Genomic DNA, 15,659 nt, shown 5'->3' on the forward strand with positions numbered 1-15,659 from the left:
GTTTTCCGTGATTTCCCTATATCGCTCCAGGCAAATGCCACAATGGTTCCTTTGAAAGGGCACGGCCGACTTCCTTCCCCTCCCTTTCCTAATCCGATGAGACAATGACCTCACTGTCTGGTCTCCTCTCCCAAAACAACCCAACCCAAGTGCTCATAATGGTTTTGCTCTTTACTGTATTACACGCTACAATGTGTACGAATGCTTAACTAGCTCGTTTGTGGTTGGTGAAGAATCGTGAGGTTGGTAAAAAGTAAAACCTAAATCATCTCTCTCTTTACACAGTATATCTCTACATCTACATCGATACACCACAAGCCATCTCACGGTTTGTGGAGGAGGGTACTTTGAGAACCTCTATCGGTTCTCCCTTCTATTGCAGTCTCGTATTGTTCGTGGAAAGAAAGATTGTCAGTATGACTCTGTGTGGGCTCTAATCTCTCTGATTTTATATACGTAGGAGGGAGCAATATACTGCTTGACTTCTTGGTGAAGGTATGTTCTCGAAACTTCAACAAAAGCCCGTACCGAGCTACTGAGCGTCTCTCGCGCAAACTCTTCCACTGGAGTTTATCTATCATCTCCGTAAAGCTTTCGCGAGTACTAAATGATCCTGTAACGCTCTTATGCACACCATTCGAAAAAATTCCGTCCTGCCTGCTTTCCCTTTGGCTCGAGAACTATAGGACTTAACCTACGAGGTAATCAGTCCCCCAGAACTTAGAACTACTTAAACCTAAATAACCTAAGGACATCACACACATCCATGTACGAGCCAGGGTTCGAACCTGCTGCCGTAGCTGTCGCGTGGTTCCAGGCTGTAGCGCCTAGAACCACTCGGCCACCACGACCGGCTGCTTTCCCTTTGGCTGAAGCCATCCACACCAAAAATTCATCGTTCTGAGATTCTACAGACATAACTTTACTCAACTTGAGCACCTACTCCACTAAACTATTCTAGGCCTATTTTATTTATTTGGAACATATTCTGTGCTCGAATATTATGGGTTATCTAGAAGAGAACGATTTATTGACAAACAGGCAACATGGATTCAGAAAACATCGTTCTTGTGAAACTCAACTGGCTCTTTGCTCTCTTGAAGTAATGAGAGCTATCGACAGAAGACGCCAACTTTATTCCATATTTTCTCCTCGCTAGTGACTGTTAATCAAGTTGCGTGCCCATGTATTATCGTCTCAGTCGTGCAATTCGATGCATGATTTCCTGTCAGAAAGGCCACAGTTGTTAGTAACTGACGGAAAGTCATCGAGTAAAACAGAAGAAATAACTGGCGCTCCACAAGGAGGTATTACAGGTCCTATGCTTTTCCTGATTTAAAGGCCTCTCAGATTCTTTGCAAATGACGCTATCATTTAACGTCTTAGAAAATCATCAGATGATCAAAACTTGCAAAACGATTTGGACGAGATATCTGTATGGTGCAAAAAGTGGCAGCTGACTAAATTATGAAGAACGCGAAGTCATCAAGAAAGGAATCCGCTAAATTTCGGTTACAGGATAGAGTACATAATTTTAAATGCCGTAAATTCAACTAAATGGTTACAGATTACGATTACGAATAGCTTATACTGGAACGATCATATAGTTAATGATGTGGGGAAAGGAAACCAAAGTCTGGGATGTACTGTATTTGCAGAACGCTTAGAAAATGCAACAGGTCTACTTGAGTGACTGCTTACACTACACCTGTCCTCTCTCTTCTGAAGTATTGCTGTCTGGTGTGGGACCCGTATGAGATGGGATTGACGAAGGATATGTTCAAAGAAGGGCAGCTCATTTTGTATTATCGAGAGATAGGGGAAAGTTTGCCACAGATATGATACTGAATTGGGTGGTAGTCATTAAAGTAATGGATGTTTTCGTTGTGGCAAGACGTTCTCATGAAATTTTAATCGCCAATTTTGATCTCAGAGAGTGGAAATATGTTTTTGGCGCCCACCTACGCAGGGACGAATGTCATTATCATAAAATAAGAGAAATCAGAGGTCGCACGGAAAGATTTAAGTGTTAGGTTTTCCCCCGCTGTTCGATAATAGGTCGGTAGAGAAATAGCTTGAAAATGGTGCGATGAGCCCTCTGCCAGGCTCTTTAATGTGAGACGCAAAGTAGATGTAGATTATGTAATTATGATTTATTGTTGAATTTCCCAGAGATTTAAGAAGCCATCTGGCGGGTTCTGTGACACTCTGCCAGTGACTGACTGATTGATTCATTTATTTGGGAGAAACAGGCCAAACAGCGAGGCCATCGATCCCATCGGATTGGGGAAAGAGGGGGAGGAAATCAGCTGTGACCTTTCAAAGGAACCATCCCGCCATTTGCCTGAAGCGATTTAGGGAAACCATGGGAAATCTGAATTAGGATGACCGGACGCGGGTTTGAACCGTGGTCTTCCCGAATACGAGCCCAGGGCGCTAAGCACTGTGCCACCTCGCTCAGTACTGTGCCATTCCTCGTGCATTATCTGTCCTCTTAAGCGTCCGACCGTCATCCAAATTCCTCATACCGGGATTTATCCACATCCTGTCAAGCCTTTGTACCCGGGCTCACCAGAGACGGTCCCCTGCGCCGGTACGGCCGCACCGCTCCGCTTTTCCTGGGGCTGTCCGTTAGCGCTCAGTATCACTAATAAATTTGCTTCACTTCTTACCAATTCCAGGGGGCCGAATAACTGGTCTATAAACGTGTTATGTTACGAAGTGTAGCCATTTTAATTGGAGAGCGCTCAATTATGACTCCCAAAGACTTACATCGATTGACTATAGCCCACGAAATGACAGTTCATTCATGACAGTGACTATATAGGATTTTGAAAAAAATTGGACTCTGTTATTATTGGGACTTTGTACGAGCGCTGATGACCGCGCAGTTGAGCGCTCCACAAACGAAACATCTTCATCATCACGAAATGACAGCATTATGAAAACCTGTAAAATCATCTGTCGACAATTGCCTCCATTGATACCGGCACCGGATACAAGGCAAAAGGCACCCACACTAGCCTTGAGCAACGGAATCTCAGCAGGAGAACAGAGTAACATAACATCGTCCGCGTATGTGCATCGAGATCGTCTCACCCAATAGTATTCTTTGAAGATGGGGCTCAAATGATAGAACAAACAATGACATTGAAAATGGACTTCCGTGAGGGGAACCCCCACGGTGGTCAGTTGGCCAGTGACAGCCACTCAATCTTCGATACCCCTAAGCAAATTAGACAAGGCTTTTCACCTGTTAGTAGTGAATCCAATGGCTTCCAGTACCTGCAACGGGAAACATGGCTGACACTTTAGAACGCCTTAGCAAAATTTAAAAAAACCATAGCACAAGGAACAGAAGTAACATCGGCCACCGATATGACATCAAGACGTTCAGCTGCCGGGATCGGGATAGTGCGAATAGGAATACAACTTTGATGGTTCAGCAACGACTTTCTCCAGCAAAACAGATAGCCGGCTATTCACCGTCCTCGCCACAATTTTATAATTAAAATTTAATAAAGTAATAAGTCGAAATTTATCAGTTAGTGTCTCACCAATACTTTTAAGAATTAACAGTTTTGCCACACTTTAAAGAGTCGGGCACCGACCCCTTTCCAACACGTCGTTCAAAAGAAATTTAAAAGTAGTACTCAATAAAGACCAAAAACGCACATAAACTCCTTTGGCGGACCTTCCACGCACCCCCCCCCCCCCCCCCCCAGCTTACGAGAATGCGATCTGACAATAAGGTCATAAGCATTTCCACATGGAAAAATATCTAAAGACGTAGCATAATGTACAGATGTAAGCCTACGATCAAGGATCCGAACAAGTAAATCGGATGACTTAGTGACAGGAACACGTACCTGATACATCTCAACATAGAACTGATGGAAGGTACGCAATATGTCGTTCTGTGCTGTCACAACATTTGCGTCCTCTGTTTTGAGAGACGCAATCCATGTACGCCCATGACGAGTCTGTTGTCGAATCAGATAGTGTGGAGAGTTCAGTTCGTCCATGGAACATGTGACAATTTCAAATGAACTGCGTTTCTTTATTGTTTCAACAATTTTATCTGTCTTGAAAAGGGAAATTTGTGTTACTTTCCGTTGGCTTCCGCTTGAGAATGTATTTCACTTGCAACTGGTTTTTAATAACACTTCTGTTTAATTTGATTTCACTTACTGATTATTGGTGAGTAGAGGAGTAATAATCTAACAGGCAGGTAATTTCAGTATTGAAAATATTTTCTCCGCTGCAACGCTTTTAAATTTCAATCGTATATTTGTTCCTAGGCGCATGACCGTTTTGCACTATAGAATATGTTTTAACGTTTGGAAAAATTTTAATTTTCTGGAGTAATTTTTGTAATATCGGAAAAAGACTGCAGATGTGAGTGCCACCATTTAAAGATGGAATAAGAAAATACATTAAACTTCGGTTACAAAGCTGGCTAGAAGCGAAGGTCTAAAGTGTACCAAGGTACAAAACTTTGCCCTACCGCATAGCACAATTCTTATTCTGTAACGATCTTTACTTCCGATGTCATAAGTCAAGGCTTTATTTCAAATTGTGCAATTAAAATACTCATGGGTTCTTCGTACCAGGCTGTCAGTTTCTATGTTCAAGTTTCCCTAAATCACATTGTGAGCGCTCTGCAATAACTGCGAGGTGCACAGCTGCAGACGTCTTCCTCTCTTGGAAACACACGTGTGACTCAACGCTTCCACCTCTATCACTAACATTTGCACAACTTCGGACACTCTCGTGCATGGATATAGACTTGCCTTTACATAGATTCAACGTGCAACAGCGGATGGTGGTGACAATTATGGTCAGTTTTTGCAATGCCACTGATTCTTGTTGGGCGATAAAAGAAGCGTGCAAAGAGCCACTCAGAGGCCTTTGTTCACCATGTGTCTTTGCTTCAGCACGTATGATTTTTCAGCAGTGCGTTCTGTTGTTTTTGTTGAGCTAACCTGCTGAGCATTGGTGTCCTGTGCTTTTGAGGGAGTGTATTCGCTTGTTAACAAGATGAAAGGTCATTATCTCTGACCCAATGAAACTCATTTACCGAAATTAAAAATGAAGAAGAACACGACAGCAGAAAGCGGGAAACGGCTTATACAAAATTTGCGTAAGAAAAAACTTATAGCCGAGCTATTGCAAGGCGCTTTTCTTAGTACAAGCCACGCAAGCAGGAAATTGCACACGTCTCAAGCCTAACGTATCGTGTGTATGTGTGTGGTATTTGCTCAGGTAAATGGCTGCAGGCAATACTTGTTCTTGACAGTGTCTGAAGAAACAGACGATCTTGTAGCTATACTATATTTGTGAAATTAATTAGCAATTGCAGCATCTTTCTGACAATAGCTGCTTTAGATGTGAAGATACTGCCTATCAGTGACACATGTCTCGACAGGGAAAATGACAGATGTAATACTAACGTTTAAGTTTGTCTCATTGAAACCGTGCGCGGGATTCGGAGTAAAGTTGCGAGCAATGGACAGCCAAAGTCGTTACGGAGACCACGCGTGGCCAGTGGGAACCCGAGTTTGAGTTGCAGTCCGCCATAAATTTTCATGTGTTACCAACGGTTAACATCTTGTCATCTTATTGAGATAGGGTGTTCTGCCGGTGGTCTGCGTCTTCGACACCGTAATCTCAGCGTTTTTATGTGTTCCCTAAGACTCGCTGCCTGGCTGAGACGGGTCTCTGTATTTATGTCCGGACAGTGCCGCAGTCGGCCGATTATCGAACACAAGAAGATGGATACTTCCACGAGAGACAGCCATAGCGCCTGTAGCTGTTTCAGGCTGCAGAGAATGCTCCTCGCGGGCGCGAACCGAACACGGAACACTATGATATGGTCACCGTCACGTCAGACGGCCGTAGCAGGCGCTGACGGGACGGGGAAAACCTGCAGCAGTGCAGAACCTTGTCTCGTGGGGTTGGACCAAAGTGGGATCACCCGATTCGAAGCTGACGGCAGACGGAAGTCAAGGCACCATCCAGGCATAAACATGGAAACTGGTCTGACATACAGCCAGTCTCAAGGGACACCTAATGAAGACGTCTAGCTACGCTATGAAATGTCATGTCGGGAAGATGCGGCCCACTGTCTGAACATTAATCTCAAAGAGAGATCGGATAAGTCTAAGAGATTGCATGAAATATCTTCATACTTTATTCAGCTAATTTCAGAAAGGTTTTGAAATTGCAAATAAAGTGGCCAGGAGAACATAGTTTCATGCTACAGACAAACACAGTAGAAAAGGAAATACAGTACTAACCTGACTATAACAGATTTTGAAAGTGGCCACTATTCATCTCTTAACACTTTTGTTTTGGGCCCTTGAATCTGATCCAATAATCCCATGCATGTAAAACCGTACAGGCAACCCCGTGCAGTTACACCTAACAAGTAAACCGTAATGTGAGTGTGCCACGTTCAGTAATCACTTTTGAAGTGAGCCGCTGCACCTGTGTCGCCCAAAACTAGCAGCAGTTGATAGCTGATGTATTACTGAGCGAGGTGGCGCAGTGGTTAGCACACTGGACTCGCATTCAGGAGGACGACGGTTCAATCCCGCGTCCAGCCATCCTGATTTACGTTTTCCGTGATTTTCCTAAATCGCTCGGGCAAATGGCGGGATGGTTCCTCTGAAAGGAGACGGCCGACTTCCTTCCCCGTCCTTCCCTAATCCGATGAGACTGATGACCTCGCTGTTTGGTCTCTTCCCCCAAACCAATCAAGCAAGCTCATGTATTAGTATTGCGTCACTACGTGTCAGACGTTAAATAACGTGTAGAATTCATGTAAAATAACGAGACACTGCCGTAGAAAACGCATTATTTCCATGAACAATGGACCATTCCTTCTCGTTGTTTTGAAAGGGTGGCTACTGCAACTGACAGTCGCCGGCTGCCCTGCTCAATTCGACTATCCCCGTTGCTGTCTCTTTACAACACAACACGGCATTGCAGTCTCCGTGAATCTTAGGTGCAGGGAGACTACTTCATAATGAGGCAATGTACTGCTGTAATTTCTTGTAGGAGGAGGCAAACGAGAAAGCGACTGTTATTGACTGGGTTGTAGGAGCCGCTAGCTATTCCAGTCACACAATAAAGAGAGTACAGAAGAACAGTTGAAACGTAGCTACTGGTAAATGTGAGTCAAATAAAAGCGGTCCGGATGCGTCGGTAGAGCTGGACGTGACTGTATGCACTGACCCACACCCCAACAGGATGGAGCAACTGCCCATACAGCCGGCCGAAGCTTGGAGTACATTTACACAAGCTTCACGCCTCACAGAGTTGTTAGCAAAAGTCAGTCCGGTCACGGCACTGTCTGTCCACCCAGGTCGCGTGATGTGTCAGTGTGAGATTATTTAGTGCGGGGAGTCCTCAAGTATAATGTGTACCGCTATAACAGTCTTCACGACCTGCAGCAGAACATTTCGCATGAGACTGTAGACATTCCAGAAGTCCAGCTTCGATACACCTTCAGCAATTTGCTAACCAGGCCCCAAAACAAAAGTGTTAAGAGATGAATAGTGGCCACTTTCAAAATCTGTTATAGTCAGGTTAGTACTGTATTTCCTTTTTTCTACTGTGATTGTCTGTACCATGAAACTATGTTCTCCTGGCCACTTTTATTTGCCCCAGACTGTATTTCCAAGGTTTCAATACTTTGTAATAATGTAAAATAATATATTGCCAAACAAGTTGTCAGAGACTGACAAATAATTTCCACGAACACATGTTCTTTCTTTACATTGTCAGTATTGTAGTAGTCGATGCTGTCCAATTGTAATATTATGAGTGGTGTGTACACTACATGTAAGTTATTCAAAGAACGGAAGATTTAGTTGAGCATCATGTAGCTGGAAAGTTATCACGAGTCAGCTCAGTTGCGGAAGTGACTGAATGCTTGAAAGTCCTCTGAGTTGCTGCTGTGAGCCGAGAGAGAGGTTGGAGGCTGCTGTGCAGTGGGCCACTGAGCGGACGTAACCTGGTATCTTTCATGTCGGTTAAAGACATTGTCCCGCAGCATGCTTGTGAACGTCGAGCAAATATGATCAAACTCGGATGTGTGACAATTAAAGCTTTAAATATTCACAGCTTTGAAATCGCAATGAAATGACGAATTCAGTAAAATTATCACCATATTTACACAACAAATATTAACGAAATTGTTAACATTTCTGCGTGAAATTGCTTGTGTCAACAATAATGACAGCTACAATAACACTTCATATGTGTATGACTCACCAAATCGGTTATAAAATGAGCATATTTATCTTAGTACAGAGCAGATAAACTAACTGTTGTGAATGTTGTTTTATAGTTATTAGTTGAGATCCAAAACAGAGTGTTACTGTCATATATTGCTGAACGATATTGTTTCACTTTCTTTCACTACTTCGTGATTACTTTGTTGAGAGTGCCGGACATATGTTCTTACGAGGAAAGCTTCGCATTTTTCGTGCTGGGGAGGTGCACTCTGGGTGTGATCTCAAGGTCCTGTTGCCAGCAGTGGGAGATGAAAACTCCCCCACAGAGACAGGCAACATTCGCAGAAGTGCGGCTGTGGCCTGCTTCATGCTTTTCTGGGTAGAGCCTGAAACTTGTCTAGCAGAGGACAGGAGATGTGCCACCACTGCCGTCTCCGGGGATACTGAGTTAAACATTTTCTCCATTTTCTGCATGAAGAGCAAACGTCGAGATGCTGCAATGCCACCTAGACAGCACGAGAAAGACGACTGCCGCTCCAGACTCTGAAACGTCTCCTTAGAAAAATTATCCATGACTGTGCTTAAACAGACACACAATATTTTTAGTGCAACGCAATCTGACTTTCAAAAATCCCTACAAAAAAATGTCCCTGACTAACATTAACCTATACCTTTCACAAATCACTTACCTCACCAAAAATTTTCGTTACTCGAACTACTGCAATACAGCGAGCGCCACTTCTGCCAGCTAAATAAAAGATTCAAACTACGGAAGGCACTAACTACTGATAGGCATGGTTAGCGAATGAAAGATTTTAATAGAGAGCAAATAATGTATTTACCTTAATAGTCATTATATATATCAGTTCATGACATCCATTCTTACAAATTTCAAAACTCCGTCATTTCTCTCCTCACATCTACCACTGCTGGCGGCTCGCCTCCAACTGCGCAACGCTACGCGCCGCTAATAGCCAGCTGCCGCTGCCCAACAATACAATGGCAGACAACAATGCAAGCCAGCCACAGCCTGGACACAGCACAGCCAGCGATTTTCATACAGAGCGCTACATGGCGTTACCAATAAGAAAACCTAAACAGCCTACTTACATAGCCCCCATGCTCCCCACAAAAAATTTTACAAATTGTTTTGGGCAGTGGCCAATACAGATTTGAAATTTTTTTTATAATTACTCTAAGAAATATATCAAATGCACACACTTATTAATACAATGTTGGTCAAAAGCTAATATGTTCTCACAGTCTCAAAAAGACAGTCATGATCATTCATCACAGTAAAATTACACTGTTTCTTTTTTTTTCAAAGTCTGAGTAGCAAAAGAGAATGCACACGGAAGTAGTGGATTTCTGAGCAGTCTTGAAGAAGTAGTGTTGTCCTTCCAACGGGAAGACAGTGCTGACACTTGACATGCAGACAGGTAATGGACTACAACAGAGCAAACCCACAGCAGAGTCAGTCGAAGTTGAAGACTATTGTTAGGTAGGTCATCACAGAGCAGACCCACTGTAGTCCTGGTAGAGATTATGGTATTGGTGGGCCACCAGAGGTGCAGACCCAATGCAGTCCTTGTAGAAATAATGGTATTGGTGGGCCATCGAATGTGCAGACCCACTTCAGTCCTTGTAGAGATGGCCAGCAGCCATCTGTTGCGACTGTGCAGGTGCACAATCACCATCGAAGAGTCTTGTGGACAATGTAGCAAGTCCATAAACCACCACTTGTGCACTCACAATTTTTTTTGGAAATGTTCTTAGAATGAGCAATGCTGTTAACCAGTCCCTTGCTGAATTATTAACACATGTGCAAACACTAACAGTCCCTACTTCTCACATATTGTCCATATACTATGACCAACAGAAACATGTGCAGTGAAATGTAACTTACAAATTGCTTCATTTGATCAACTAGTGTCAATTACAATTTTATAACATAAGAATACAATAACAAAGGTACAAAATACATCATTAAAGAACATAACAATACAGATAACATTTGTAGTAATAGGGGCTTTACAAAAGAATCGAAATAACAAATACATCAGTGTTACAAAAATTATGACATAAGTACATACGTAAAAGATCAGAATAACTTTTGAAACACCAACTTCACACATGAGCATTAGAACAAAGCAGACTAAATAGTGTGTAAACATCTTTACTAAGTAAATAACATGTTATCAATGCAAATTATATTTGAGGATAACAGTATTCCTCATCATAGTGAATGTAACTTAGTATTAGAAGAGAAAAAATTGTATGAACAGTACACAGAGACAGAAAGAAAACAAATACACAAGGGTACACAAACACATAGTGGGATAACTCAAGAGGAAAGGGCAGGCTTTGTTTTCAGTGTGACATTTGGTACTGCAGTCCAACTCAAAACTTAATTCCATAGATCTTTCGTCTTATTTCAACATTTGTTTCCACCAAAAAAATCCTATCCAAGCATGCTTTCAGTATTTATATGTTCACATGTTTCTTACCTCATCATTTATTTTTCAGTATCTTACCTCATCATTTATTTCCAAGAGAATCCTACCTATACCTGCTTTCTGTACATTTTTCGTATAAGCTCTCAGTGCATTTCTTCCAATTCATCGCAACTCATTCTTTTATATAGGCTACCCCCTCTTAAGCTAACTTAAATCTACTGAGCTCAGATGCTAAACTAAGGGACAAGGCAATGCAGCAGCACAAAACAATTAACACAAACAGCAAAGATAAAAAAAATGGAAATTGGCAAAAAAGGCAGCAATATTACAACTAATATAAGGCAATGGGCAGCAAACAAGAAGAAGTAAATCCGTAGTAAAACTGGCTTAACAGAGTAATACAAAGTGAAATTCAGTAACATTATGCCTGGTAAACAGCAGCCGCAAATGCAATAGCTTATAACTAAACATGACAAAGCTCAAGCAGAAAAAATATTACAGTAAAGTCAACAATACAGAAAAGGAAAATGTCTATTCACATATTAATATCTATGTCATTAAAGTGGTGCACCACAAGAAGTTATTCTACCATAAAAATTACCAAGTACTTGAAAAGAAAATTATGTATGCAGTTCCTGTGAAGGGAAGTCCTTTTGTGCTCCTTCGTTTTTTTAAGTACATCATAAAGTTATTATTTATTGGATCTGTAGGCATAAAATATCTATATTAGTACATCCATTAAATTTTATTGTAACCAATGCTGCAGTGCAGCTAGTAAATAGATATTACACAAAATAGGCAAAGCAAGGTGTGAAACGTCATTCGCTAGCCATAAGTCATTTCATAATGCAGTAAACAATCTTCCAACTAGCAAGAAAATAGACATGAAATGTTTCTCATCATTTCATTTCAGTAAATATCATAAATTAAGAACTCCAAAGTGTAATCATATGTTTTCAAGTTTGAGCGTGTCGTATTTGCGATGCTTTCTACAAAGAAATGTCAACAGCGAGGATAATAGCCTTTTTTTTCTTGTGCCTCTGAAAGGCACACACGAATGAATGGCCTGTTTCCAGGTGGCTGTAGCGCAGCTGGGTGCCCACGACGCATTACGTGCAGGTGTTCACTTAACTTTCTTACCGAAATATTTACGACACCAGTTTTCGCTACAGTTGCAGTCTCATATAAAAAATTTCACAGGTCAAGAATTCTCGTTACAAATGTGTAGAAAATAAAATCCTATAAATATAATAGTGTCCAAAAAAGTTTCGTCGGCATTGTAATACATTCACGCATTTACATACATTTCATAAATCTTAAAGTACGATTCTCGGTTTCCAACATCCTTTTTCACAAACCAGAGTCCCTAAACACTACTCATTATTCCTTACCTTATTACACATATACGTATTGGTCGACACTTCTTCAATATTTCATCATAACAGATATGTAGCATAACGAAATAACTCATATATCATCAGCTTAAACATACCTCAGCAGCATAATTCACATCGTCGTCGTAATAAAAACATCATAACACCTCAGTCAAATCTGAAAAACGTCATAGCTTTTTGAAGCTAAAAAACCTAAAAAAATTCTCTGCTCATGTCAAAAGTGTCATCTACCTCAAACGTACTTTAAAAATCATGATCCCATACCAAATACATCATTCAAAGCTCTCATAGTATCACAATGGTTCCGAAAAATATATGAACAGTTCATAAAGTACAGATAAAATACCATTTCGTAAGTGTGGAGTTATCCAACGGTGTAATTACGTAAACATGTGTCACTGACATAGTAAAAAGATGTTGGTTTCTCTGTTAAATAATCAGATCGCTGTGTAATTTTTGTGTTAGAGAAATATGGTACCGATGTGTAAAGTTGTATAAGCAAATACCATATTAGCTAGGGCTCCTTGTGCTTGCCACACACATGGTACACAAAGTAAGCGTGTACCCCCCTGAGGATTAATGTAATTATATCCTCATGTGTTACAGATTACAGCAATGAAATTAAATGTATCACGGAAAACCTTTGTATCATTGTACTTCAAATATCTTTAAAAATAAATGTTTTAAGTACAAAATTAATCACTCAAATACGTGTACTGTAGCGCTAAACTGTGCGTCATATTGTAAGATAATCTCTGTGGAAGTGTCGTAGTTATCGTCCTCCGAAAGCTAAGTTGAGCAGAAGTCAATGTACTTACCTATGATAAACAAAAGTGAAATCTTAGTTATTACGTTTATTGCCGTGATGAAGAACGTACTGTGCTGTAACGTGTTGTTGTGCTACGGAAAAGGCTGTCTCATTGTAGCTATACCACAAAGTTACTACTAAAACATGTTTTCCTTTCCAGAATAATACAGAAAAACTGTTCAGATATAAAACAGATACAGTGCAAAAGCAACATTGTAAATTGTCACTCATTAGTAGCGTCGTGATAAAATCGTGTAGCTGTCACATAAACTAACCACTGTGTCATCTGGTATCTTGCAGAAAGTACTTTAAATCCAGAATGTATTTTCAAGTAAACCAAAATGTTGCATTAAAATCTCATTAGCAATACTGGTAAATGTTCTAAGTATGTCAGCCTTATAGTCGTTACGTAATCGTGCAACTAACAAGCAAGAATGTACAAATAACAACACTGTGTCGTCTGTTCACAATAACAATTCATTCGTAATTTCTGTTTAAAAATGTTCCCTAGGTTCTAGACTGGATAGTTAACATCAAAACATTGTTGCATGTTAACAGTTTCTCAGTGTGACAAAACACACTAGAAATGTGAAGTGTAATGTTTTATGGCAAAGACAAAGTTAAAAAGCAGATTATATTTCAATAAACGGTTTTACATGTGAAATGTGGTGTAAACCTTTACTCTTCCTAGTACGCAGAGTTTCAACTGAAAAGCAATTATCATGTGGCATACGTCGGTGAGGAACACTGGAATTTTGCTCAAGGTTAGCTTATGTTATTTTTCTCTGAGCCAGCCGGCGCACGCGGCTGCCTGCGGTGCGAGTCATTGTCTGTTTCTTTGTTGGCGCGCATCGTTATTGGCATTAGGAGCCCTAACTTCTACAAATTCACCTTGCCGAGAGGGCCCTGCTCTGTTTGAATCCCGCCAGTTCTGATGAAATTCAGGTCTGTCGTTACGATCATACTGTCTGTCGTCATGTCGGTAATTTCTGTAATTAATTTCTTGTCGGTCACGTGGTGGAGAATTTCTCCCTGAATCGTAACTGCGCACTGGACTGTTGCGTCTGAAGTTATTCCGTCTCCCTTGATAATAATTATTTTGGTTCTCGCATTGTCTGTTTCTCTGATTGTCTCTGCGATATTCATTACTACGGAAATGCGATCTTTCTCTGTAACTATTATTACTCCGCCAGTGGTTGTCATATGGGTGGTGTCTGTTTTGGTCACGATTTGCGTTGTAAGAATAGACTTGTCGTGTCCAGTTATTGTTTCTTTCGTCACGGAATTGTGACGGATGTGAACTGTAGTGATTGTTTTCCTGTTTTCGCATCCCGCGACTGTATGTGTCAATTTCTAATTCTTGTAAGAGTCCCTGAAAAGCTTCAATGTCGTCTTTGCAACGACCTGCCAAAATAATATTCCTTAAATGTTCAGGCACTTTCATTATGCAAATGCGGATGAGTTCTGAAGGGCTAAATGGGTTTGAAAGATATTGATTCTTATGCAACATGTCTTCAAAATATTTGACAAGACTGAAAAATTCAGATATTTCAAAGTGTTTCATCATCATGATGCTATGTTTTACTCGATCTTGTGTAGCTTGAGACCAATATGCTGAGAGGAAGGCATGATAAAATTCTCCTTCACTGTGACAATCGTGAATGACCGATATCATTCTTACAACTGGTTCATTCTCCAAGTAGCCACACATAAATTCTAATCTGTGCTCTAATGACCAGTTGGGAGGAAAACAATGAGAGAATTGATGGAGCCACGCTTGTGGATGAATGTCGTTGCCAGAACTCTTAAATGTTTTGAATTTACGTGCAGTAATGAACAGCTTATAGTCAAAATCATCATGTCGGCGAGTAGCATATCGGTCATTGTTACGTCGTGTCGGCGGTTCCATCTCAAAATTCAGTGCATCTTGCCAATTTCTTTCATGATTTCCGAAATGCCCTGTGTTATTATTTTGTGGCTTTTCCGTATTTCTAAGTTCCTCTTCCTGTGTTGGAGCGCAAGTGTCCTCTGAAATATGTAATTTTTGTATTACCTGCGTCAACTGACCTTGTACTTCCCGGATTTCTCTTTTGTATTGCGTATTAATTTGATTCTGATTTTGTTTGAATTTCTTAATTTGTTCATACTCTTCAGTGTCAGTGATGGCTACAGGTCTTGTGTCATTCAGATCATCATCTACCTTTGCAGATAAATTAGGGAACTGATCCGAAAGTTAGGCTACTTTCTCCGATAGTGAACACATTTTCTCAGTGTGTTTTTCTGAACCGAGTTTCAGAGTGTCCATTTGTGTTGAAATCGAATCTACTGTGTCCTTTAAGTTTTCCTGAGTTCTTGCAAGTTGCGTAACCAAATAGGTGGATGCAACTGAGTCCATTTTAGCTTGCAAAGTGTCGTGATTTTCACGAACAATAGTTTGCAATTCTTTTATGGCTGTTTCGTGATTCTGTAATGCGTTTTCATGCCGCGAAAAAATAGGTTGAAAATGCTCACAAATTTGTGTTTTTACGTCATTACAGATTTTTTGACATTTCGATTCCATGTCATGTAGCTCAGTAGTTAAATCTTCACGTGTTTGTTCAAGTGTGGTGTCTAACGTCCGAAGATTTTGTTCCATTGTGTCTTACTTTTGAAGATTATGTTCCATTGTGTCCAACTGTTGCTGTGTTTGTCTCTGGTGTTGTTCCATTGTGTCTAACTTTTGTAGATTTTGTTCCATTGTGTCTAACTTTTGAAGCTT

The sequence above is a fragment of the Schistocerca gregaria genome, chromosome 4 (genome assembly GCF_023897955.1).
Source record: "Schistocerca gregaria isolate iqSchGreg1 chromosome 4, iqSchGreg1.2, whole genome shotgun sequence".
In the NCBI taxonomy this organism is placed as follows: Eukaryota; Metazoa; Arthropoda; class Insecta; order Orthoptera; family Acrididae; genus Schistocerca; species Schistocerca gregaria.